The sequence below is a fragment of the Cricetulus griseus genome, chromosome X, assembly GCF_003668045.3.
Source record: "Cricetulus griseus strain 17A/GY chromosome X, alternate assembly CriGri-PICRH-1.0, whole genome shotgun sequence".
NCBI classification, from domain to species: Eukaryota; Metazoa; Chordata; class Mammalia; order Rodentia; family Cricetidae; genus Cricetulus; species Cricetulus griseus.
In genome coordinates, this window is record NC_048604.1 from 34,179,530 (window position 1) to 34,206,290 (window position 26,761).

General features: G+C 38.5%; 1 protein-coding gene and 1 long non-coding RNA gene across 2 annotated transcripts in view; one reads left to right on the plus strand and one right to left on the minus strand.

Annotated features, from left to right (window-relative positions):
• The window catches only part of Htr2c (5-hydroxytryptamine receptor 2C), an 86,185-nt gene that overhangs the window by 42,285 nt on the left and 17,139 nt on the right, over positions 1–26,761 (minus strand). The window lies entirely within an intron of this gene.
• On the plus strand, positions 6,252–11,592 carry LOC103163385. The gene is made up of 3 exons (XR_003488541.2): positions 6,252–6,296; positions 10,520–10,628; positions 11,155–11,592. It is a non-coding gene; the product is annotated as an uncharacterized LOC103163385 (long non-coding RNA).

The following is a 26,761-nucleotide window of genomic DNA, read 5'->3' on the forward strand; positions in this document are numbered from 1 at the left end:
ATATGCCTTGAAATGTGTTTTTTTCTAAATGCAATCACCCTCTTCTATCATTATTTAAATGTAATTTTTCTACATTCCTTTATTTAGGTCATAAAATGACATTCTAGAAAAATCAGTTCTTAATTATAGTTTCACTAGTAATAATTGAAACACAAGATACATAATAAGTGCTACACTATTCATATATATAACTTCTAAGCTTCAGTGCCATGCCAATGAGATATTATTTCTCTGATTTTTAGGTGACATATTTTTTATTTAGAAATAAGAGATAGTTTGTCCAAGATGAGAATAAATCAGTGTGGAGATATAAACCTCTATTCATTGAATGCAGTACAGTATCTCACAAAATAGCACATAACTTTAGTGATATTTCATGATTATTGATAGATGCAGTGACAGTTGAACAGACATGGCTCCTTCAAAACATTCCAAACACTCTACTTTTATCAACTAAAAGTCTACTTGGAGAATGAAAGATTGATAGCATTACTACAAGTGGCGTACACTTTATTTCCTGCCAAATACTTGCTGTTTCGTAAGCATGCATTATGCATTATTACAAGAATTCATCTTGTCAACCAAGTAATGTAACAAAAATCTTTGCCTCAATGATTTTTTTGCTGGAATTGGCCATTTTATGTCTTCATTAACTGGTATTAGTCATTGTACATTTTTGTCATTGTTGATTTTGAAATTTCTTCAGAAGTTATTGAAGGTAATGATGAAAATCAGATGTTTTACCTAAGTTAGGGAAATACAAGATATAATTCCTTTATGTTCATTATTTTGTAAAATTGAAATATTTCTTAGGGATTAGGGCCATGTCTGCATTCATTCAAAGTCTAGTGCCTAATACACTGTAGTTTTGTTACATGACTGATAATGATTAATAAATGATTCAAGAAGGTTTCTTTAAAAGTTGTTTTCGCTTTTGGCCCTATCAGCTCTTTGGAATTAGACATATATTTGATCCAAAACACAAAACCAAAGTGGAATAGAAGTAGATGAAAAAAATACAAGTGAGAAGAAAGGGACATATTTCTATCTTACTATAGAGTCTGTAGCAGATTTAAACTCCTTCTGTAAAATAGTTTGTGACAGGAAAGGGGGAAGGGATATTCTAGTATACTTGTTTCAGAGTAAGGGAAACAAAACAAAACTAAACAAAAAAGGTATGCTGAGTCCTTGGATATATTCATTATTATATATGTGTCAAAGAATAACTAATCATATTTTATAGATAAAGACAAATGTAGAAATAGCTAATCTTTGCAATCCCAAATAAAGGGCTCAAGGAAGCCAAATGGCTTACCCTTGCACGTATAGTTTGCTTGTAATGCTGGATTCAGAAGCTTGTTTTCAATAACTTGTCTAGTCTTTTTTAGTGTTTACTAATGGGAGAATGTGGAAAATCTCATAGCAGAGAAATCATTCATTAGAAAGTAATGTTTCAGGGCTGGAGAGTTGGCTCAGCTGTTAAAGGTTAGGTTCACAATAAAAAAGGAAAGAAAGTAACCTGCCAAGGGTCTGACATTGTAAAGTGATTCAACTTAAATATATTGATTACTTCTACAAAAACCTTGTAAATTTCCTATCTCTCATTTCTGACCTTGTGGTATCTTTCTATATTTATTAATTATTACATCTCAATTTTTGCTTTTTCTCTTGTCTTGGATGTTAGGATAAAATGGAATTAAGAGCTATTGCCAAGGGTCTGACATTGTAAAGTGATTCAACTTAAATATATTGATTACTTCTACAAAAACCTTGTAAATTTCCTATCTCTCATTTCTGACCTTGTGGTATCTTTCTATATTTATTAATTATTACATCTCAATTTTTGCTTTTTCTCTTGTCTTGGATGTTAGGATAAAATGGAATTAAGAGCTATTGTTGGTCAAGGCACACATAAAGTTGTGGCTTTCTTTTTCTTTTAATATTTGGTGTTAGTCTGTGGTATCTCAACAGCCATAGTTGAGGAATCTGTTGTGATTAACAAGAGAAAAGAAGTTGGAATAAAGCCTTTGTTTTTCTGAGACAATGAATACTGGTTATGAGACACTGGTGAATTAGCCATAATTTAAAAGGGACCAGTGTTTTTGAGGTGAAATCTTACGGAGTATTTCCTCCCAGTCAGCACACCGAAACTCTGGTCCAAAAGGAGCTGAGGCTATATCTCATTCTAGCAATCAAAGTTTGTAATGTGATGCTGGTTTTGAAGTGGTCATTGAGTTAAGCTGTGGCTTGGCACTGTGTGCCAGGGCTGGGGTCCCTTAAGAGTAATCAGAATAGGCTATTGGTGGATGTGTATCACAGCTGCAGTGGAGATCAGAACATTTTGGAGGTGCCAGTACTATGGGATGACTGCCAAAGACAGTAGTAGCTGTGGTAGTGGAGTAGAGGTGTCCTGAGTATTAGAGACAAACTTCACTTCCTGGGAATGAAAAAGCCAGTGATGTGTGACTGTCCAAGCCCTTTGGAGCCAAGAAGATCATTCAAAAATCCCAGACATTGGACATTGAATTATTTACACTGTTGAAGTTTGGATTTTCTTTGTTTAGACTATGATTGTGACCTGGGGTTTTATCTTTGGAGTTAGAAAGTATTTAACCTATTTTTAAAAATTTTATAAATGTCCACAGTTTAGAAACTTTGAATTTTGAAAGAGACTTTGAGCTTTGAATGTGTTTGAATTTGTACAGAACATTGGACCTATACAAGGTGGAATATTTGTTTGTATGGATTTTCATGTTTGAGAGAATGAGAGAGAACATGAAGTTGGTGGGTAGGGAGGTAGAAACGATTTGGGAGGAATCGGGAGGAGGCAAAAAATGTGATCAAAATATAATCTATGAAAAACTTTTTGAATAAAAAAGTAAAATTTTTAAATGGTTAGAATATTTTATATTGTGATATTAATATTGACATGAGATCTTAGGGATGAACATGAAAGGAAAAGTGTTAAGGGTTTATTTTTATAAATTAAATTTTTCATTTATTTTGCATGCCAACTGCATTTTCCCCTCCCTGCCCTCCTCCTGTCTTTCCCCCCATACTGCCTTCCTTCTACCCCCATCTACTCTTCCTCTGGGTCGGCTTAGAAAGGGGTCAAGGTCACAAGGTAAATTGTTCTGGCTTGTTTATGTCAATTTGGTACAATCTAGAGCTGTTTTGAGAGAGGCTACCTCAACTGAAAAAAAAATGTGCCCTCCAGATTGGTCTTTGGGCAAGCCTTTGGTGCATTTTTTGATTCATAATTAATGTGAGAGGGCCCAGCCCACTATCACTTCCCACCATTGTCGGTTTTACATATTATAAGTAGGCAGGTTGAGCAAGCAGCAACTAGAAGCAAGTCAGTAAGCAGCATCTCTCCTTGGCCTCTGTTTAACTTCCTACCTCCATGTTCCTGCCCTGTTTGAGTTTCTAGCCAGATTTCCCTCAGTAACGGAATGTTCCCTGGAAGTGTAAGCAAAATAATCCTCCTCAAGTTTCTTTGGTCATGGTGTTTTATCACAGCAATAAAAACCCTGATGATGACACAGGGCTAGCTGTGACTATGAAGGGGATTGACAGGAATGGGTGGGTAACAAAAGTGAGTAATAGGGAGGGTTATATATGATCAAAATTTATAATGTACATGTATGAAAATATGAAACATACTTCAATATATATTAATGAAATCTTCAATGATTTAATAAGCCATTTGTTAGTGTGATGGTTATGCCTCATTGTTAACTGATTGGATTTAGAGTCACAGGGAAATTTATTTTGGGGAATGTGTATGAAGGCATTTCTAGAATATATTAACTGAAAAGAAGAACCACCCTGAACTCCAGCTACACCATCCATGTGTTATGGCCTCAGATTACATTAGAAGCAGAAAGTGAGCTGAGCAGCAAAATTCATCACTCTTGGCTACAAGTCAATGTGACCAGTTGCCTGTCTCTCATGTTTCTATGCTTTCCCTGCCATGATGGACCATGTAAGTTCAAGCTGTAAGCTTCCTTCCTCAAATTGCTTCTTGCCAGGAGTTTGGTCAGATCAATGAGAAAAGTAACTAATACACAAAGAAACAAAATTTATGAACTTGTTTGAATTCTCACTTAAATGAAATGACTTATTTATACCTTTTTTACTCAATTGGGAAAAGTGAATACAGTTTAGGTAGTGGATGGAACTAAATAAGCATTTTGCTTTTATTAGATAATTTTGTGTTTTATGTTGAAACTGTCGTGAGAATTAAAGGTGAGTAAAGAAGCATTTACAAGAACTAGACGTACATATTGGCAGAGTAAGGATCTAGGTGAATTCTTTCACAAAGGCAATAAAAATGTTGAAAGAGAATCAATAACAACAAAAATCTTGAGCTTTAGAAAATAACCAAAGGCATAAAACTGACTTAAAAGATATCCATCCTAAAATAACATACTGAGCATTGGTGTAAACAATGGAATTATACTGTTTACATTTGAGTCTAATCCAGTTCCTTTCTTACCGTAGTGATACAGCACACAACCCATGAAAAAACATCAGCTGGTGAACTTGGAGATGACCTGCTTTTGAGTGTTATGTTAAGCCCCATCCCTAGAAGAATTCACTATTTCAATATTAACTATTACAGTTTCCTTAAAGCATTCTATTCCCAGGGCCTTGGGCTATTTGACCTGACTCTGAGTTCAGTTCCTTGGAAAAACCCCTATCCCTGGGGTATTATTGAGAACAGTAGCAATAAGCTGGATTTAGTAACACAGTATTTGGCTAAGTCCATGAATTTATTTAGAACAAAGAAGATGCTGGCTTTAAAAAATCCCGAAAGTTGGTAAGAAGAATAAGAGTAGCATACAGGACTTTACAATGTCCAGTATATTACAAATAGGTGGTACTTATGTGCATGTCTGTGCATATTACTGCAAAACAAGCGAAGATAATAGTAATAACATTTCCCTCTCTTTGATGTTCTACTCAAATGGGGGAGGTAATAGCTGAGACTGAAATAAACTCTGTTTCAGAACAGAGTGAAATAAAAAGTGGCTTACATCATTTCATGAAATATTCTGAACATTTATTATTTAATTCTGAAATATGATCTTTCAAAACAGCGTTCTTTCCTTTGAGAAGTCTCTCTATGTAGTCCTAGTTGACCTGGAACTCTGTGTGGACCAGGCTGACCTCAAACCCACAGAGATCTGTCTGCCTCTGCCTCCTGAGTGCTGGGGTTAAAGGCGTGTGCCCTATTTCCAGCTTCAGGAGCAAGTTGTAAGAGCCCAAGCCATAAACTAAACCAGAACTAAAGAAAAACTACAGAGAAGAATGTGGCAGCTAAGCATTTCAAGAAATATAGAATGTTCAGTATTAATATAGTAAGGGCACTAAAATAAACAGAAATGAGATATAAAACCCTTGAAGCAACAAGAAACATGGATGGGGAGAAGACCTGATCCCAAAGGGACTATAAGCTATTGTTTTAAATATCTAGCTTTCAGTAAGAAGTTATTAGACTGGATAATGGGGCTGCAAATTATATCCAAATGAAAGAAAAGTGACTCATCGCAGCAGGTAATGCACAAGCAGACAAACCCTGAGAGGACACAGTTGACAAGAACCAAATAGAAGCGGTGCATGTATGCATACTCTTTGCACATTTATTTCCTCCCCCATCTCTGCCAGGACAATGCTTCTGAACTCATTTTTAAATGTCTAGAATAAGCAGGGTGGTGGTGGCACACGCTTTTAATCCCAGCACTCGGGAGGCCGAGGCAGGAAGGTCTCTGTGAACTCAAGACCAGCCTGGTCTAAAAGAGCTAGTTCCAGGACAGCCTCCAAAGCCACTCAAAAAACGTTATAACATAGAAAGTAGTAGAAAAGTGTGGTCAATGGGAAGAAACGAAAGCACCAATATGTGGAATGTGTGATTGGGGGAAGGTCTTCAAGGGTGAAGTAACAGGGATGTAGTATAGTAAATCAGTAGTCATCTTAGATTTCAGAAACAACAAAGTGTCAAGGGACTGACCATCGTGAGGAAAGCAATTAACTATGAAGGAGGTCTGAACCGTGTTGCTATAGTAATTATCTTGAAGTCATACACAGACTTCTAAGGACTTCTTTGGCTCACCTTGTAGGACTAGTGTAGGGAAAGCTGTAGCCACGCCTTCTTAGGGGCTGGCTACAGGTGTGCCTGACCAGGCTTGTGAGGGCGTGGTCAGAGTGACGTAGTGGGACTGCATTTTCGGTTTCGGTTTCTCTTTGCTGCTTGCTGTAGAGACCTCTACCACGCCGGCTGGCTAGGTTGCTCTGTAAGTAAGGCTTTTCCCTATTAAATACCCTTATATTTCTACCTGACTCCGTATTGGTAATTTCCCACAATAGACTAGAGCTGAAAAAAAAAAAAAATGAGCAACAACACATCTTAACCAGGACTGCTTATTTCCTGGGCCACTGCCACAGTTTTTCCTCCAGTTAAGTCTAAAGTCTCCTATGAGTAACTGAAGGTGAATTTAGAGTCATTAGGCTATATCCATTCCTCTTCTTCATGCAACAACTAATTCTCCTTTCTCATCTTTTCTCCAATACTCTTTTGGCATATTGATATAGATGGCTAAGCCTAGACTGTTGGAAACAGATTTTGCCTTAAAACTTTGATTCCAGCATGACTTAAACAGAAAATGCCAGAAGAATAACACAGTGAAAGTTAAGTAATTTCCGACAGTGTTACATATTAAAATTATTTAATAAATGTTAGTATTAAACAAAACCTTCCGTAATACTTTTAAGTGAAATAAGTTTGTGAATGTTGCTAATCAATTTTCCTACTCTACTGGAATTCTAGTATCCTTGCCTTATTCTGTTCAAACTTGGGAAATCTGTGGTTACTACATTTTACCATGTGGCATCATATTTAAAATGATAAAGCACTTCCAGAAATGTATTTTGGTACATTTTAGTAAAAAAAATTATCTTTACTTTTAATTTTTTCCTTTTTCTTCAAGGTAGAATCTTGTTTGGATGTAATACTAAAATAATATCAAAATTATATAGAGATTTCAAATTTCCTAGATGCTTTCACTTTCGTTTTTAATATTCAAATGTCGCAGTGAATCTCATATAGTGAACTAATAGACTGACTATAGACTAACATACTTGAAATAATAAAGGCTATGAAACAATAAGAATTCAAAGAGGTGCATAATGAATTATTAATTTTTATATTTTACATTATTCTCTTTAACCAAGTTCCTTTCTATTGGCAACAAAATTGCTATATGACAGTTTAGTAAAAATAGTTTGTCATCTTTAAGATCTCATTCTAGTTGCACAGAAGACAAAAATTGCTTGCTGTAGTTGATATGTGCCACCCACTGACGAAATTCATGTATTCACAGATTACAGGATTGTGAGGAATTCAAAATTAGGAACTTCACTTCCATCAAGTGAAATAAGACAGTGTAGACAATTTATTTTCCATTATTTGTCTACTTGTTTTTTAAAAAATATTTTAAATTTGAAATGAAATACATGAAATGTATATTGTTTAAATAGCACATTGAAATTCTCATGTTGTACTTCTTGCTAAAATAGGAAATCTATGAAAATCTATGAGTGCTCTATGGAGGGCCTATTATGTTTACAGTATATGAGATGGATATAAACAACATAGAAAAGTGAATAAGTGCTTAATAATATTAAAAGCCTTCAATGTTTTTTTTAGTAAAGTTTTGAAGTGAAAATATGTGTGTTATAGTTTCCCTTTTTATTGATAAGGTTTTTTCATGCAATATAGTCTGGTTACTATTTCCCCTTCCCCAACTCCTATAAAATTGTCCCCATCTCCCCTCCTACCCATATCCATACCATTTCTGTCTATCTTTAGAAAACAAGCAGGCATCTAAATAATATTAAAATAAAACATGATATAACAAAAAACTAAACAAATAAGTACAAAACTAACAAACAGAAGCTAAAGAGCCAAAGAAAAACCAAAAGAAACACATACAGATGCAGAGGCATACATGTTTTCACTCACAGGAACCCCCCCAAAATAATGACTCTCTCTCTCTCTCTCTCTCTCTCTCTCTCTCTCTCTCTCTCTCTCATATATATATATATATATATATATATGTGTGTGTGTGTGTGTGTGTGTGTGTGTGTGTGTGTATGTATATGTATATGTATGTATTATGAGACAAAGAATCTCCAACAATGCCATTGAGTTTGTTTTGTGTTGGCCATCTACTGCTAGACATAGGGCCTGCCCTTTAGAATGGTTTGTATACCCAGTGAGACTCTTTAAAAAAGACTAAATTTTTATTTTCGATTGGAGATTTCTTCTGGGTTAGGGATGTAGGCTTGTGTCCACCTCCACTATCAGTTCTGCGATTCCATTTGCCATATAATAAAGGCTGTATATGGAAAATCTTTTGCCAACATCATCCTAGATGGAGAAAAACATGAAGCACTCCTGTTAAATCAGGTATAAGATAAGGATTTCCACTTTCTCCACTCATATTCTGTTGGGAACCATACAGCTTGGGGTGAACCTTTAGGCCAAACTTGGCAGGCCACACGGTTATAGAACTGTCTTTTGATTATAAATGGCTTCTGGGAGCATGAGCACCCAGAAGGAACAACATGAGCCAGACATCAATCCTTTGTTCCAACCACAGGCCCACGTACCTAAGCAACCCTCCCACGTCCCACCACTCACCTAAGTAACCCTCCCTCTCCCCACCACCCATGAACTTTTTACCCTGCCAACATCCTCTTTCTATAGTTTTCTAGCATCCTGCTTAAACTAACACCTGGCTCTTGGTCTTTTCTCCCCCTCCCCTTTACCCCTTACTACTGACTATAAAAGCTAGCCTGGAAAAAATAAAATTTGCCACTTGAACAAAATCCTGTCTTGTGGTCATTCTCTCACATCTCTTGTCTCCATTCCCCTCCCTGGATTTCTTGCTCTAGGTTGCTGTCCTGCAGGTCAGGACAACTACAATATTCAATATAGTTCTCAAAGTTCTAGCTAGAGTAGCAATTTATGAGAAGGAAATAAAAGGAATATAAACAAAATAAGAAGTAGCCAATATCCATGTTTACAGATATAGATACCAGGAACACTCCACCCAAAAACTCATAGACTTGATCAACATTTTCAAAAAAAATGGCAAAATACAAAATTAACATGGAAAAATTAGTAGCATTTCTATATACAAATAGCAAATATGCTGAAAAAGAAATAAAAAAACAACCCCACTTATAATAGCCTTTTTAAAAAGCCTGCAACAAATCTAATCAAAGATGTGAAAGGCTTATAATAAAAAATTTAACCCAAAAGAAATTGTGGTGGTTTGAATTAAAAATGTCCCAGATAGGCTCAAATATTTGAACGTTTGTTCCCCATTTGGTGCTTGGCAAAAAGGTTTAGAAGATGTGGCTTTAGCTAAGGAAGTGCATCTCTAGGGGCAGGCTTTTGAGACTATCTAGACTTACCCCACCTCCATTCTCCCTGCTTTGTGTTTGTGGTTAAGGGTATGATATGTGACCATGCCTGCTGCCTGCTGCCTGCTGCCTGCTGCCATGCCTCTGCTCCACCATAATGCACTTTCATCCCCCCGGAACAATAAGCCAAACTAAACTCTCTCTTCCTTAAGTTGCCTTTGGTCTTGGTAGTTTATTACTGCAACATAAAAGAAGCTGATCTAGAGAGCAAAATGATACTAGAAGAGGAGAAAAACTTTCTGTGCTCGTGGAATGGTAGAATTATTACTGGGAAAAGGAGTAATCTACCCAAGAAAATTTACAGAATCCACTCAGTTCCATTGAAAACACCCATAACAGTCTTCACAGAAATAGAAAAAAAAAGCATTTTAAATTCATATAAAAATACAAAAGATGATGGATAGTGGAGTGAGATATCCACCCACTCCTGTAGCACTGACCATGCCCAGGTGAGGACGTGAGGGAGGAAGGACTAGATCTGGAGTAGGTGACCACAGCTTCCAGTCGGGTCACAGGGAACAGCCTGAGAGGATCCTTGTGGTGGCCACCCGCCTCTTGTGTAAATGCATTCTCCCAAATGAACTTCACTTAACCTGTACTGAGTCTAGTGAATCTTGATTCCCACGCAATAGGATAGTCAAGACAGTCCTGCGAAAACTAAATGATAATGGAGGGAAGACCATATCTGATCTTAAATTATACTACAGAGTGATAGTAATAAAAACAGCATGGGCCTGCATAGCCAACTCCCAAAAGAAGAAATACAAATGGCTAAGAAATATTTTAAAAAGTGTTAGGCCTCCTTAGTCACCAGGAAAACACAAATTAGAAGTTCTTTGAGATTTCTTCTTACCCCAGTGAAAACTGGTAGACTGCTGCTATCTAGCCTGGAGGTTCTTCATAAATCTGGAAATAGATTTACCACGTGATTCAGTTCTATCACCCCTGGGCATATATTCAAAGGACTCTGTATCCTACTATAGAGATACTGGCATATCAATGTTCATTACTACTCTATTCACAATAGCCAGGAAGTGGAAACAGCCCAGATTTCTATCAACTGAGGAAAGGATAATGAAAATCTGACACACATACACAATGGAATTTTACTCAGCTATAAAAAAAGAAATTTGCAGGTAAGTGCAAAGAACTGGAAATATTTACGGTGAGTTTGGTAACTCAGACCCAGAAAGACAAACATTGCATTTCCCCCTCATATGTGGATCCTAGCTTCAAATCTTTAGATTTCTGTGTGAATTTTGAATACTTATACAGGCCAGGAACCTAGAAGGGGGCTTTGGAGGTGGGAAATCCCAAGGGCTGGAGATAGCATAAAACATAGCCTGAAAGGAAAATAGGGAACACTGGGGAGAAAGCTAAGTGAGGAGATGGTTAAAGGATATAACTAACAATAAGGATGTTGAAAATCCATGTGTAAATCTACTATTTTCCATGCTTTCTCAAATAATATATTTTTAAATTTTTTAATCCAAGTTACCCTGCAGTGATTGAGGATCTTGTCCCCTATTAGAAAACATACATTATCAAACAAGAAGCCCATGGCCAGGTATAAGATATCTCCCTTCAAGTTGTTGGTACAGGGGATCACAGAAATCACTAAAACAGAACAAATTTGTGTCATTTTTCTTGGTTTCCCACCAGAATTTAATAATGAGGCCATACTGCTGAATATACCATACACGTGGGTCACAGAACAGAGAAATCAATGGAGAATTTACCTGGAAGCCTCCTCACTACTGATTAGCTTTCATAGTTCCAGAAGCTGCTATGAAGACTTTTGGGGAAGAATAGTCAGCAGCAATCTTAACTCTACAGTAAACTACACTAGTGGCCAACCTGGTAATGGATACCCATTGGCGCAATAGTGACATGAATATTATGGTAGTAACTGAAGACTTTCTGTTTGGATGAGACCTACTCCACAGGAGAAAACTCATGCCTTGAACTTTAAAAATGTCCATGAATTGAAGCCACTTGACAAGGATAGTGATGCCTTCCATAGGGGATCATCAAAAAATCTGTCACTTCATTTGGGGGAGGGACTAGGTCCTCTTTCTTGTATCTGGGCTGCAATACTACCCTTCCATAGGAAATGGGCTCCCAAAGTGCATTTGTGCTGTTAGTGGTCCCATAGACTTCCCAGGCCTCCTAGCTGACACCCACATTCAGAGGGCTTGGTTCTGTCCAATGCTGGTTCCCCAGCTTTACAACTAGGGTCTCTGTGCTCTCACTAGGTCAGGTCAACTGTTTCTGCGGGTTTCTCCAGTACAGCCATGGGTCCTTTGCTCATATCTCCTCCCTCTCCACAACTGCATTCCAGGAGTATGGCTCATTGTTCAGCTGTGGGTGGCGGGTATGTTGGGGGGGTCAGTGGGGTTATGGGAGGATGGGAGGGTGAGGGAATAGGGGATTGATATGTAAAACAAGAAAGAGAAATTAATAAAAATTTTTAAAAAGGAAAAAGAAATATTAAAAACTGGCCATGAATCAATGGCTAGGGAGCTCATGTCAAACTGCCTTCTAAATCCTTATCTTTATTCTTATATCTTAGTGACACTCTGAGGAATCAAAAGAGAATATTCTTTTATGCATAGATGGGGTTAATACAAGATTCACAACTGGTTAAAGCAGAGAAAAGGTGTCTGTGGAATGCATCTTTATCACAATTTCATTCCTCAAGACTCAGAGAAGCTCATGGAAGAGGTGGCAGACAGATTATGTGAGCTAAATGTCAGGGAATATCGCTGTGAACCAGTTTCTTTGGAACATGACAAGGCCCATTGTACTCAAGAACTCACAGCAGTTTTAGTGGCCTGCAGAAGACATGTATATGGTGAAGGTAGTCAACATTCCAACATGGATGACGGAGGGAACTCCTGTACTCAAAGGTTATTGGAACAGGAGGAAGAGTCAGTTCTCTCTAGACTGTGGACCCTGGTAAATTGTTCTTCTTTCAGTGCATGGCTGGCCCTACACTTGTGTTCATATAGGAAGCAGTAATTGGATTTAATGGGTTATTAAAAAGAAGAAACAGGGCCAGGCTTTGGTTGTGCACACCCTTAATCCCAGACCTGGAGAGGCAGAGGCAGGCTGATCTCTGTGGGTTTGAGGCCAGCCTGGTCTCCAGAGCGAGTGCCAGGATAGGCTCCAAAGCTACACAGAGAAACCCTGTCTCGAAAAACCAAAAAAAAAAAGAAGAAGAAACAGGTAAGAAAAACCAGTCACCAACAAGAAAGCAGGGAAACACTACTCTGAGGGCAATTAGAATTAGCTGGTGTCACTTGTGAGGCATTTCAGAGTGTCTGAAGGTAACCTGTAACATATTACCATACTAAAACAGACATCCTTAAGTGGAAATTTAAGATGTTACTGAAATATGAGATTCATGAAAGCTGTATGTAAAGCTACATGTAAAAGAACATGTGTGAGAAAGCCCATGCCATATAAATGACCCCAAAAGCTTGTACTATACAAATGATCCAACTCTTACGTGATGAAAGCCACAATCCTATTAAGACTGTTGAGTTGCTAAACTTTTCCACTCTGCACTGGCCTGCATACCCCTACCTTGCAGTGTATTAATTCTTAATATATATATTTTCACTTTGTTCCCCAATACCCATATGTCTGCTTTCAATTCCTGACTCTGGAACAAAAGAACTCCTCCAGAGGTACACTCCAAACTCCAACACCTACCAATATTAATGACATTATTGAAAAAGAAAACATGGCCTTGAATCACTGTAAACCTAGTATATTTTGGGGACTTAGTATTATGTGAACACAGGTGACTATCTAGTCTGTTTTATTTGGATACAGAAAAATTAGAAAGTAAGCACTTTATTTTGTTGTTGTTGTCATTGCCCTTGTGGCTTTTGAGTCTTGTAGACCGTAAGAAGGTTCTCCACCAGTGAACCCCAGTGAAAGTTTTATGATTTTATGTTTTAGTCAAAGCCAAAGATACACTTCAGTACACAATGGATATATGTATCATCCTAAGAGGGAAAGAATGAAAACATTTTTAAATAGTAGTACAACGATACTCACTACAACATAGTGGAAGCACTATGTTAAGAGTGTATGCAGATTGATATGAACAGTTAAGATGTGTAGTTATGTCTAGGTTACCTCACTCATACACAGAAAGAAAAACTTGGCATGTACTCACTCATAAGTGAGTATTAGACATAGAGCAAAGGATAACCAGCCTATAATCCACTAGAGAAAGCTAAGAAACAAGAGGACCCTAAGAGAGACATACATGGACCTCTGGAGATGGGAAAAGAGACAAGATCTCCTGAGTAAATTGGGAGCATGGGAGAGGGGCAGAGGGAGGTAGGAGAAAGAGTAGGGGAGAATGGGAGAGGGAGGAGAACATGGGGGATCAGAAAGGTTGAATTTGGAGAAGAATAGAGGAGAGCAAGGAAAGAGATACCTTAATAGAGGGAGCCATGATGGCTTTAACGAGAAACCTGGCACTATGGAAATGTCTAAGAATCCACAAGGATGACCCCAACTAAGAGTCTAAGTAATAGTGGAGAGGCTACCTTAAATGCCCTTCCCCTATCATGAGATTGATGACTACCTTAAATGCCATCATAGAGCCTTCATCCAGTAGCTGATGGAAGCAGAAGCAGAGATCCACAGCTAAGCACTGAGCCAAACTCAGTAGAGAGGGAGGAGTGATGAGCAAAGGGGTCAAGACCATATTGGGGAAACCCAGAGAAACAGCTGACCTGAGAAAGTGGGAGCTCATGAACCCTAGACTGACAGCTGGGGAACCAGCATAAGACCAAACCAGGCCTGCTGAACATGGGAGTCAGTTGGGGGCCTTGGGCAATCCATGGGGCCTCTGGCAGTGGAACCATTATTTATCCCTAGTGCATGAATGGGCTTTCGGAACCCATTCCCTATGGAGGAATACTCTTTCAACCTAGATACATGGGGGAGGGCCTAGGTCCTGCCCCAAATGATGTGATAGACTTTGATGATTCCCCCATGGGAGGCCTCACCCTCCCTGAGGAGTGGACACGAGTGGGATGGGGGGGGATGGGGGAAGAATGAGAGGACAGCAGGGAGATTGTTTTTAAATAAAAAAAGATGTGTAGTTATAAGACATCTCATTGACTATATGAAAGACCAATTTCAAAATTGAGCATATGGGTATGTAGTCCATCTACTATAAACAAACTTTCTTTTAATTACAAAATGCCTTCTGAGTCATTAAACACAGCATGGAATTAATAAGTGTATTTTCATCTAAAATGTCCTGCTGTGACTAACTAAACTGATTTTTAAAGATCATAGACACATAAAAGAATGTAGGAAATGCAATAATAATACTGTAAGAAATATTAATATTAATATTAATTCTTCTTTATCTACTCATCATTCACAAGGGAATTTTTTATAAATATATATATATATATATATATATATATCTTCATAATGAAAATCTGGGGCTCTAAATAACTTGTTCAGAGTAATATAAATACACAAGTTCATTATAAAATCTTATGATGTAGATTAAAACCTAAGAATGTCTACATTTATCTCCCACCAATAATGTAGTAATCCCTTTAATAGCCTTTAGTGATAGAGTATTTCTCTGGAGATAGCAGAGCATTTCATTTTATTGAACCATAATCTATTCCTTTCTGCATATTTTAACATTGATCTTGCTTTTGCATGTCAGGGCAAATGAACATGCAAATCTTTCAAATATTTGAATACATATTATATCCCCTCTCACTCTATTTGCTAATTAGAAAGCACTTCTGATGAAAAGCAAAGAATCCTTATGCTCACAAATATCTAACTGCAGTATGAGAGAGTGGCATTCTTGTTTTCATTTTGCTTCTTTCTCCTTTAGGCTTTTGCATTGACTTGTTTCAGACTCTGACCACCTAAAGGAACTGGGAAGCCTTTAGTCATTGTGCTAAACCTAACTCATAGAAATAATAGGACAGGAGTGTGAAATCACCCCCCAGCAGTAGTGTCCTGGAGTAAACCTTGCTCATTATCATACTAAATTCTCTTCCCAGAGTGTTCCTAACTACTTTGTTTAGATGTTTTCTTTAGCATACAATGATTGTACAAAATAACGAGTTTCATTATATTTTTGCACACACATATCATGCATATCGATCATGTTTTCCCCATTATCATACCATGTCCCCTCACTCTTCCCTTTTGGTAGTTCCCTTACCCTTTCTAAATAATCCCACTTTTTTAAAAAATTAGAAACAAGCTTGTTTTACATGTCAATCCCAGTTCCCTCTCCCTCCCCTCCTCCCCTGCCCCCCATTGACCCCCTATGCCAACCCTTTTCTGCTGTCCAGGGAGGGTGAGGCCTTCCACAGGGATCTTCAAAGTCTGTCATATCATTTTGAAGAGGGCCTAGACCCTCCCCAGTGTGTGGAGGCTGAGAGAGTATCCCTCTATGTTGAGAGGGCTCCAAAGTCCATTTGTGTACTAGGGGTAAATACTGATCCACTACCAGTGCCCCCATAGATTGTCCAGACCTCCAAAGCAACCTTCTTGTTCAGGGGGTCTGGAGCAGTACTATGCTGGATTCCCAGCTATAAGTCTGGGGTCCATGAGCTCCCTCTTGTTCAGGCCAGCTATTTCTGTGGGTTTCTCCAGCCTGGTCTTGACCCCTTTGCTCATCACTCCTCCTTCTCTGCAACTGGATTCCAGAGTTCAGCTCAGTGTTTAGCTGTGGGTGTCTGCTTCTGCTTCCATCAGCTACTGGATGAAGGCTCTAGGGTGTCATATAAGGTAGTCATCAATCTCATTATCGGAGAAGGGCATTTAAGGCGTTAAGGTAGCCTCTTGACTATTGCCTAGATTGTTAGTTGGGGTCAACCTTGTAGATATCTGGACATTTCCCTTGTGCTAGAATTCTCTTTAAACCTATAATGGCTCCCTCTATGATGGTATCTCTTTTCTTGCTCTCCTCTATTCTTCCCCTGACTACATCTTCCTGCTCTCTCATGTCCTCCTGTCCCCTCCTGATCTCCCCTTCTCTTTCTTCTAACTCCCTCTCCCACCATGCTCCCAATTAGCTTAGGAGATCTTGTTCCTTTCCCCTTCTCCAGGGGACCATGTATGTCTCTCTTAGGGTCTTCCTTCTACTTTAATTTCTAAAGCAAACAAAGCAAAACAAAAACCAAACAAGCAAAAAAACAAAAAACTACCAAGATTCTGCATATGAGAAAAAATGTACAAGTTTTGATTTTTGATTTTTGATAAATTTGCTTAACAGTGAATCTCAGTTCCATTTACATTTTTTTGCAATGATTGCATCCTTTTTATGATTGAACAAAGCTCCATTATATTTGCATGTGCATCTCTATAATATTTCCTTTATGCATTCATTGTTTGATGCACATTTAGTCTTGCTCTATACTTTGACTATTATGCATATTGCCACAGCAAACATGACTGCATAAGGTTTATGTGGTATGATTACATTTCTTTTAGTATCAGCTTTGGAATGGTACAGTTGGATCTTAAGGTAGTTTTATTTTTATTTCTTTGTTATTGGCACAAAAGTAGACAGGTAGACCAATGGAATCGAATTGAATACCCTGATATTAACCCACACACCTATGAACACCTGATTTTTGACAAAGAAGCTAAAGTTATACAATGAAAAGTAGAAAGCATCTTCAACAAATGGTGCTGGCATCACTGGATGCTGGCATGTAGAGGACTGCAGATAGATCCATGTCTATCACCATGCACAAAACTTAAGTCCAAATGGATCAAAGACCTCAATATAGAAATCCAGCCTCACTGAACCTCTTAGAAGAGAAAGTGGGAGGTACCCTTGAATGAATTGGTACAGGAGACTGCTTCCTGAACATAACATCAGTAGCACACACACTGAGATCAACAATTAATAAATGGAACTCCCTGAAACTGAGAAGCTTCTATAAGGCAAAGGACACAGATGTGGGGATTTACCAACCCCACATCTGACAGAGGGACGATTTCCGAAATATACAATGAACTCAAGAAGCTAGTAACCAAAACACCAAACAATGCAATTAAAAAGTGGGGAACAGAACTAAATAGAGAATTCTCAACAGAGGAATCTGAAATGGCTGAAATACAATGAGAAAGTGCTCAACATCCTTAGCCATCAGGGAAATGCAGCTCAAAACCACTCTTAGATACCATCTTACTCCTATCAGAATGGCTAAAATCAATAATGCCAATGATAGTCTATGCTGGAGACGATGTGGAGAAAGAAGAACATTCCTCCATTGCTGGTGGGAGTGCAAACTTGTGCAATCACTTTGGAAATCAGTATGGTGTTTCTCAGGAAAATTGGAATCAGTCTACCTCAAGATCCAGCAATTCCTCTCTTAGGCATATACCCAAAGAATGCACATTCATACAGTAAGGACATATGTTCAACTATGTTCATAGCAGCATTGTTTGTAATAGACAGAACATGGAAGAAACCTAGATGTCCCTCAACTGAAGAATGGATAGAGAAAATGTGGTATATTTACACAATGGAGTACTACTCAGCAAAAAAAAAAAAAAATGGAAACTTGAAATTCACAGGCACATGGATGGAACTAGAAGAAACCATTCTGAGTGAGGCAACCCAGTCACAAAAATATAAACATGGTATTTACTCACTCATATATGATTTTTAGACATAGAGCAAAGGATTACCAATCTACAATCCACACTGCCAGAGGAGCTAGGAAACAAGGAGGACACTAAGAGAAGATTGCTTAGTACCTCAAAGAAAGGGAGGGGAATGAGAACCCATGAACAAAGTGGAATCATGGGGCATGGGTGGAGAGGAATGAGGTGGGAAGGGAAGAAGGAGAGGGGGGAGGAGAACAAGAGGCCTGAGAGAGGGGAGGAATAGAGGAGGGCAAGAAAGGAGATGCCTTGATAGAAGGAGACAGTACAGGTATGGAGAGAGGTCTGGCACAGGGGCGATGTTAGGGAATCCACAGAAATGACCCCAACTAAGAATCTAGGCAGTGGTGGAGAGGCTGCCTTTGATGCCCTTCCCCTATAATGAGATTGATGACCACCTTGGTTGCCATTCCTAGAGCTTTTATCCAGTAGCTGATCAAATGATCACATTAGAAACAGGCATCCACAGCTAAACACTGAGCCATACTCCTGGAATCCAGTTGTGGAGAGGGAGGAGGGACAAGCAAAGGACCCATGACCGTGATGGAGAAACTCACAGAAACAGTTGACCTGACCTAGTGAGAGCACAGAGACCCTAGTTGTAAAGCTGGGGAACCAGCATTGGACAGAACCAAGCCTTCTGAATTTGGGTTCCATCTAGGAGACCTGGGTAATCTATGGGACCTCTAACAGTGGAGCCAGTATTTATCCCTAGAGCACAAATGGACTTTGGGAGCCCATGGTAGTATTGCAGCCCAGATACAAGAAAGAGGACTTAGGCCCTCCCCCAAATGATGTTAGGACTTTGAAAGTCCCCCATGCAGGGCCTCACTATGCTTGGGGAGTGGGTGGTGATGGGGGAAGTACTTCTGTGTATGTTTGTCTTATTGATTGTTGAATAAAGCTCTGTTTGGCCAATGAGGCAGCAAGTTAGACAGGACTAGGAGTCAAAGAGGATTCTGGGAAATGTAGTAGAGAAATGGTGATCCAGGCAGGAAGTGACATAGCAAGGAGACTCATATTTAAGCAAGGAGAAACAGGAAGTGTCTCTCTTTCCAGCGATGGGATGTGAGCCACTGGCAAGAGAGGGTGCCAGCCAGAGTAAGGCATTCTCTATGAGATAAGTCTTATAAGATATATAGATTTATGATAATTAAGACTGAACTAACAGATGAGAATCCTAGTCATTGGCCAAGCAGCATTTGAACCTAATACAAGTCTCTCTGTGTATTAATTTGGGCCCTAACTCAGGTGGGCGGCTGGCGTAAAGCTCACACGTGGTGGTGGGGCTTGGTGGCTTTTGGCAGAAAGATTTATCATAACAGGGTGGTAGAGGGTTGGGGGTTCATTGGGGAGCATGAGATGATGGAAGGGCGAGGGAATTGGGGATTGATAGGTAAATAAGAGTGATTCTAAAATAAAAACCTCCAGATTGATTTCTATAGAGATTTAACTACTATACATTGTAACACGAAAAATAAAAGACCCAGAGACAGATATTGGGGTTCAAGCTTCAAGCTAAATATCAGAAAAGCAAAGCAGCTGGCCACTAGCTCTTACCTCTACCTCAGACTGAAAGGTGATCCTGTCTCCACCAAATCTCAGACTGTAATCCCAGACTGCTATGCTCTCATCAACGTGGCTGGAGAATCCTGAAAGTGAATGCCTTCCTATCCTCAATGTGGCTGGAGGATGAATACCAGCTCTGAGACTATGTTCCTGTTTAAATATCTCTCATGAGTCCTGGGATTAAAGGCGGGTGGTCCCAAGTGCTGAGATCAGCTTTGTGTGAGCTGTTTCTTTTTAGAAATGGATCAATTGTGTGTAGATCAGTGTGGCACTGAACTAACAGATATCCATCTACCTCTTAATCCAGAGTCTGGGATTAAAGGTGTGTACCACCACATCCTAGCTTCTGGCTGCCGGGGTTAAAGGTGTATGCCTGACTTCTATGGCTTGCAAATGACTTTGCTTAAGAATCCTAAAACAAGCTTTAATAAACCATAAATAATATATCACTACAAAACATTCCCACCTAGCTGCCAGGTCTTTGAAGATGTGATGTATAACCATGATTGACAATGATCCTAAATGTGCCACTTTTACGTGTGAAGATGGATCTATTTTTATTGTGAGTATGTGTTAGCTTACTCAATAAGTATCTCTTGTGTTCTTAGGACACTGCTTTGAGAAGTAGCTTGACATTGTGTGCTTTGATTTCCATCATTATCTATAATGTAATGAAGATGTGTGTTCTACCTCCACATTGTATTGAATGATATGAATGAAATAGAATTCATTTAATGCTAGTTATTATAATTATACATCATTACACATGTCACATATATAAATTACTTATATTATGCAATATATATTATTTATCTTCTTTCTCACCATCTTTGGATAGGCATACAGGATTTGGGGAAAGAGTTACAAATTTAGTGTTCTCTGAATTGTCAAAGAAATAGATAATCTGTGAAGCGATGAACTATGAATGGTATATACTTACACTACAAATTGTGTTTGAGATTAGACAAATAGAAACAAAGAAAAATGCTTTTATTGTTATGACTAGATTGAGAGAGACTATTAACCCTTATAAGAGAAAATGTAGATGGTAATTAAAGTTCGTTGCTTTGATTATCTTATTTGTTCAGTAGAGACATATAGCAGTTGGAATAAATTGCCTGACCTTAAGCAAATTCTTCATTATGTTAGTGGTTTTTATTTACTTTAGTGAGTGTTGTTTACCTGCCTGTAGTCAAATGATGTCTGCAAGAACAAGAATGCTAACTAAATTAATATTCTTATTTTGTAAAGGTGTTAAACTAAAGCTAATACTAAGGCTGTGCAGCTCTAACTTCTAATGAGGAAAGCAGGGAAAAGTAGTAATATCTAGATACATCATATTCTACATATAATCAAAAATCAAGCATTCTAGACTACATTCTTTAATATCTGTCATTGTAATTTTTTCTTTTTCTTATAGTTGAATCTAGGTGTATTCTCTAGCTTTCCATCACTCAAATAAAATACCTCATAAACCCAATTCCTAATTAACTTAGGAAGACAAAGGTTCACTTTGGCTTATGGTTTTATAGGTCCAGTGTATGGCTAAGAAGACTTGTTGCTTTTAGGCTGTTTGTTTGGTTGGTAATGACAATGCTAGGTAGTATGTGGTAGAGGAAACGGAAGAGGTGATAATCTCAGCTTTTGGGGCCACAAACCTTATGACAGAAGTTCTCATAAGATCTATCCAAGTAAATATCCAGAGTTTTTCCCAGTACAGTCATTCTGGGGACTAAGCCTATAACATAGGGACCTTTGGTGATATTTGAACCCAAAATAAAAGAATCTGCTAATGATTTTTCTTTAGGGTATGGAGTATACAGTGAAATTATCACATATTTTTGATAGAAGATTTGGGATGAAAATATTTCATTAGAAATAATAATTCACACGAGCCAGTCATTGGTGGCACATGCCTTTAATCCCAGCACTTGGGAGGCAGATGCAGGTGGATCTCTGTGAGTTCAAGACCAGCCTGGTCTACAGAGCTAGTGCCAGGATAGGCTCTAAAGCTACAAAGAGAAACTCTGCCTTGAAAAACAAACAAACAAAAAAATACTAATTCACATGTTTAGATATGTAGTCCTGAAAATCTAAAGTAGTCTCATGAATTTAATTGTAGGGAGGAAGGAAGCTTTAATTTGTTGAAAAATTTGAAAGGTATACACATAAGAGTCTTGTTTAATCTTCCTGATTGTTTTGTGTGAATGCCTAAGGGTAAGAAATTAAGAGAGCAATCCAGACTCTAAACCAGCCCTGCAATATATATAAGGTCTGGAGAAAGAGTAATAAAATTAAATAGTCATTTTAAAGAACAAAATTTGTAGAGCTTTGTTGTGTAGCAATTTCTTCCAAACTAAAATATTCCATCTTTTAATGGGCTTATTAAATAACACTCAGTAAGCAAACAAAATGAACAACTCAGACTTTTCAGGCTGTTTTTGAAACTCACAAGATTTGTAAGTCTCCTTTCTCCAAAGTTACATAAACAGTAACAATTGTCAGGGAGAATAAACTCTCTGATCTGCTGAGCTATATAACTTGTATAAAAATCACCAGGGAGGCCGATTTCATGAATCACAACACATGCACTGGAATGGACTTTTTCATGATGCACCTGTATATAAGCCCTCAATCACATTTATGTCAACAATCTCTATAAAGTTGCTGGTTTACTAAACTAGATTTTGGTGGAAACACTTCTTTGATCTGTTGTTGGTGCTTTCTTTAGTGTGAACAGACATTTGTTTGTGTCTCCCTGAGAAGATTCACAGGACAAGCATTTTCATGGATGGCACTGGTGGTGAAATGGCAGAGAATCGGCAGAGTCCACAATGCCTGGTGGAAGAATATAAATGCTCAGCAGACATGGTGGTACTCAGCAGATACCCAGCAAATGATGATGGACACACAGTAGCAGATGGTGGAATTCCAGTGAGAAATGATGAATGCCTAATTAGACATTATGAATACCCAGTGGCAGATGGTGGATGACCAGAAGATAATGTGAATGATGACAGCTGATGGTGAAAATATAGGAGTTTCATGAAAATCTAAATGAATTGAGGCAATGTATGACACAGATTGATTTATTAATGATCATATGAGACAATCTCTGGGATTATCTAGTGGTGGCCAGAGTGTATAGTTATTCTCTCCTGGAAAACAGTTATTAGCAAGTGGAGATAATAAGGCAATGCATTTAATATATCAAATTTAATGTTTTGTCTTTTGTGCTCACTTCTAAAAGGCCTTTCAAAAACTTAAATAATGTCATAGATCAGGTGAGTAACATCAGTGAGTAAGACAACTATGAAAACTAAGGGATTGTAGAAAGTACAACAAAGATGGAATCTATACACTGTTAAAGGCCATTCATTCAAATTTTAAATCTCAAAAAATTTGACCTATTACGGTATCTCGTTTTTTGATCTCCTCTATTCTTCCCCTGAGTCAATCTTCCTGCTCCCTCATGTCCTCCTCTTCTCCCCTTCTCCTTCTCTTAACTCCCTCTCCCCTCCCCCCATGCTCCCAATTTGCTCAGGAGATCTTGTCCCTTTCTCCTTCTCTGGCAGACCATATATGTCTCTATTAGGGTCCTCCTTGTTTCCTACCTTCTCTGGCAATGTGGAATGTAGGCTGGTAATCCTTTACTCTATGTCTAAAATCCACATATGAGTGAGTACATACCATGTTTGTCTTTTTGTGACTGGGTTACCTCACTCAGGATGCTGCTTTTTTTTCTAGTTCCATCCATTTGCCTATGAATTTCAAGATTCCATTTTTTTCTTCTGCTGAGTAGTACACCATTGTATAAATGTACCACATTTTTTAAATCAATTCTTCAGTTGAGGGGCATCTAGGTTGCATACCATAATAGAGGGAGCCATTATAGTTTTAAAGAGAAATCTGGCACTAGAGAAATGTCCAGAGATCTAAAAGGATGACCCCAACTCACAATCTAAGAAATAGTGGAGAAGCTACCTTAAATGCCCTTTTCTGATAATGAGATTGATGACTACTTAATATGCCATCCTAGACTCTTCATCCAGTAGCTGATGGAAGCAGAAACAGACGCCCACATCTAAACACTGAGCTGAACTCCTGGAATCCAGTTGCAGAGAGGGAGAAGTGATGAGCAAATGGGTCAAGACCAGGCTGTGGGTCAAGACTCAAAGAAACAGCTGACCTGAACAAGGGGTTGTTCATGGACCCCAGATTGATAGCTGGGAAACCAGCATAGGGCTGTTCCAGACCCCCTGAACGTGGAGGTCAGTTTGGAGGTCTGGACACTCTATGGGGCCTCTGGTAGTAGATCAGTATTTATCCTTAGTACATAAATGGACTTTGGGAGCCCACTCCACATAGAGGGATGCTCTCTCAGCCTAGATTCACAGGGGAGGGTCTAGTCCCTGCTTCAAATAATATGACAGACTTTGAAGATACCCTCCCTGGGGAGCAGAAAGGGGTTGGGATAGGGAGTTAGTGGGGGCCAGGGGAAGAGGGGAGGGAGAGGGAACTGGGATTGACATGTAAAACAAGCTTGTTTCTAATTTAAATAAAAAATGTTAAACAAAACAAAACAAAAACTTTTGACCTGTCAACAGATGAAATTCAACTGCCAGCAGTGGATAACAAAAGGCATTTTTTTTTTTTTTAGTTTTTCAAGACAGGTTTTCTCTATGTAGCCTTAGCTGTCCTGGAACTCATTCTTTTGACCATGTTGGCCTTGAACTCACAGAGTTCTGCCTGCTTCTGACTCCCCAATGCTGGGATTAAAGGTGTGCTCTATCACTGCCCCACTACATTTTTCAATTTTTTATTTTAAATTTATTTACATTTACATGCATATGTGTTTGCCTGTTTGTCTATATGTACCATGTGTGTGCAGTGCCCACAAATTCCAGAAAAGGGTATTGTATGATGTGGGAGGTTCTTCTGTATGCTCCAAGTATGTGTTGCTTTTATTGGTTGATAACTAAAGCTGATTTGGCCAATGGCCAGGCATAGTAGAGCCAAGTGGGAAATTCAAACAATGATATGGAGAGAAAAGAAAGTGGAGTTAGAAAGACACCATGCTCCCGCCAGAGAAGGAAAATGTGAGGTAACCAGCCATGAGCCTACTGGTAAAATATAAATTAATAGAGATGGGCTACTTTAATTGTGAGAGCTAGAGTAATATGCCGGAGCCATTGGCCAGACAATTACAATTAAGCCTCTGAGTATATATTTGGGAAATGGCAGGTGGGAGACAAACCTCCATTTACAATTTTATCCTCCAGAACTGGAGTTACAGGCAGTGGTGAACCACTTGATATGGGAGCTAGGAATTGATCTCGTACTCTCTGCAAGAGCATCAGGTACTCTTCATCACAGAGCCATCTCTCTAGCCCTGTGATTATGTTTAGATGACAAAAAAACACCATGATCACTAAACTAGTGATATGGTGGTACCTCTTAAAAGAAAACACTTTCTGGTTGGAATTAACATAAACTCTGCAGTAGAAAATTTATATTTGACACTAGAAATATGACCAAGAATGCATGGTGTCATAGCTCGGCCAGTTTTGTCTCCAAGCCAGGTCAGCCAAGAGGTTCAGCCTGAGTTGGGGAGCGTGGGCTTGGAAACTCCTAGCAACCTAGTGGTGATAAAGACCAAACACAGGCATCTTGTTATCTTTAGAGAGCTCTCAATTCCATGCTGTAAAACTAGAGTCTCTTGTTTGTTTTGCATCTTCTTGGCTGTTTCTTAAACATACTTCTATGATTATCAGGAGGCCATTTCTGTCCTTCTGTTGACTCCTCTCTGCTAGATGGCCCCTAACTCTCTGTCCTCACTTGCTACTTACACACCTAGCACCTCCGCCCAGGTGCAGGCCTATTCAAATGCTTAGTTCTGTAGAGATGCAAACTAGGAGACATTCCACACTGAGACTTGCTCGACTTAGCAATACAATAGTGAGGTCCCGGTTGCTGCTGTTTAGTGAAACCGGAGGCTGGACCACAAGACATTCCATAACAGAACTATTTGGTCTCCAACAGCATGGCCAGGGTTCATATAGACCATGTTATTACTATTTTGCTAAATTAACATAGGATCTAAATGCTTCCTAAAGTCATACCTCCATACCCATAAATTACCGCAGATATCAGTCCTCACCAAGAAGCTTTTTTTTTTTTTTTTTTTTTTTTTTTTTTTTTTTTTTTTTGCAGTAGATGGCAATGAATACAGAGAGTCACAAATGATGAATGTGCAGAAAGTAAGTGGAGTGTTCTGCCATCACTGGTGCATGTAAATCACAAAGCTTCCTCTCAAACTTCAGGGAGCATCCCTGAAGAAAATGTTGGAAAGATTGTGAGAACCAGCATGGCCATTAAGGGTGTACATGAGAGAACCAGCATGGCCATTAAGGGTGTACATGAGCCTCCACCTTTAGCTGAGAAGCTACTCACAGTTGATGGATGCTAGGGGAGAGTTAATTTTCTTTAGAGTTTAGAGTTGTGGACCCTTGTAGGTTAACCATGATCCAGTGAATGGCTTGACACCCATACATATATGGGCAGCACTAATTAGATTCATTGTATTATAAAACACAAACAAAACAGAGAACACAAAAGCAAGAGGGGTAATGGGGAGGACCTGGAAGGAATTAGAATGGAGAGTGTGGGCTGATTAGGATTAAATATATTGTATATGAGTATGAAATTCTCAATAACAAAAAAAATATTGTATCTTAAAAAGGTAAATGACTCCATTTGCAGAATAAAATTGTAGGTAGAAAAGTTCTAGAAATTCTTAATACATGTGAAAATATTTTCAATAAATCAAAGTAACTCTATTTATCTTATGTTGACTTTCATGAAGTATTTAATTTTAGAACACTCCCATGGACACTGATAGAATATCCAAAAATACCAGGGATAAAGGTAAATAGCAAAAGGGAGGATCATTTCCCAAATCTGTATGAGTAATCACTTTGAGAATCTTTATCTCTATTTTCCTGAAAGA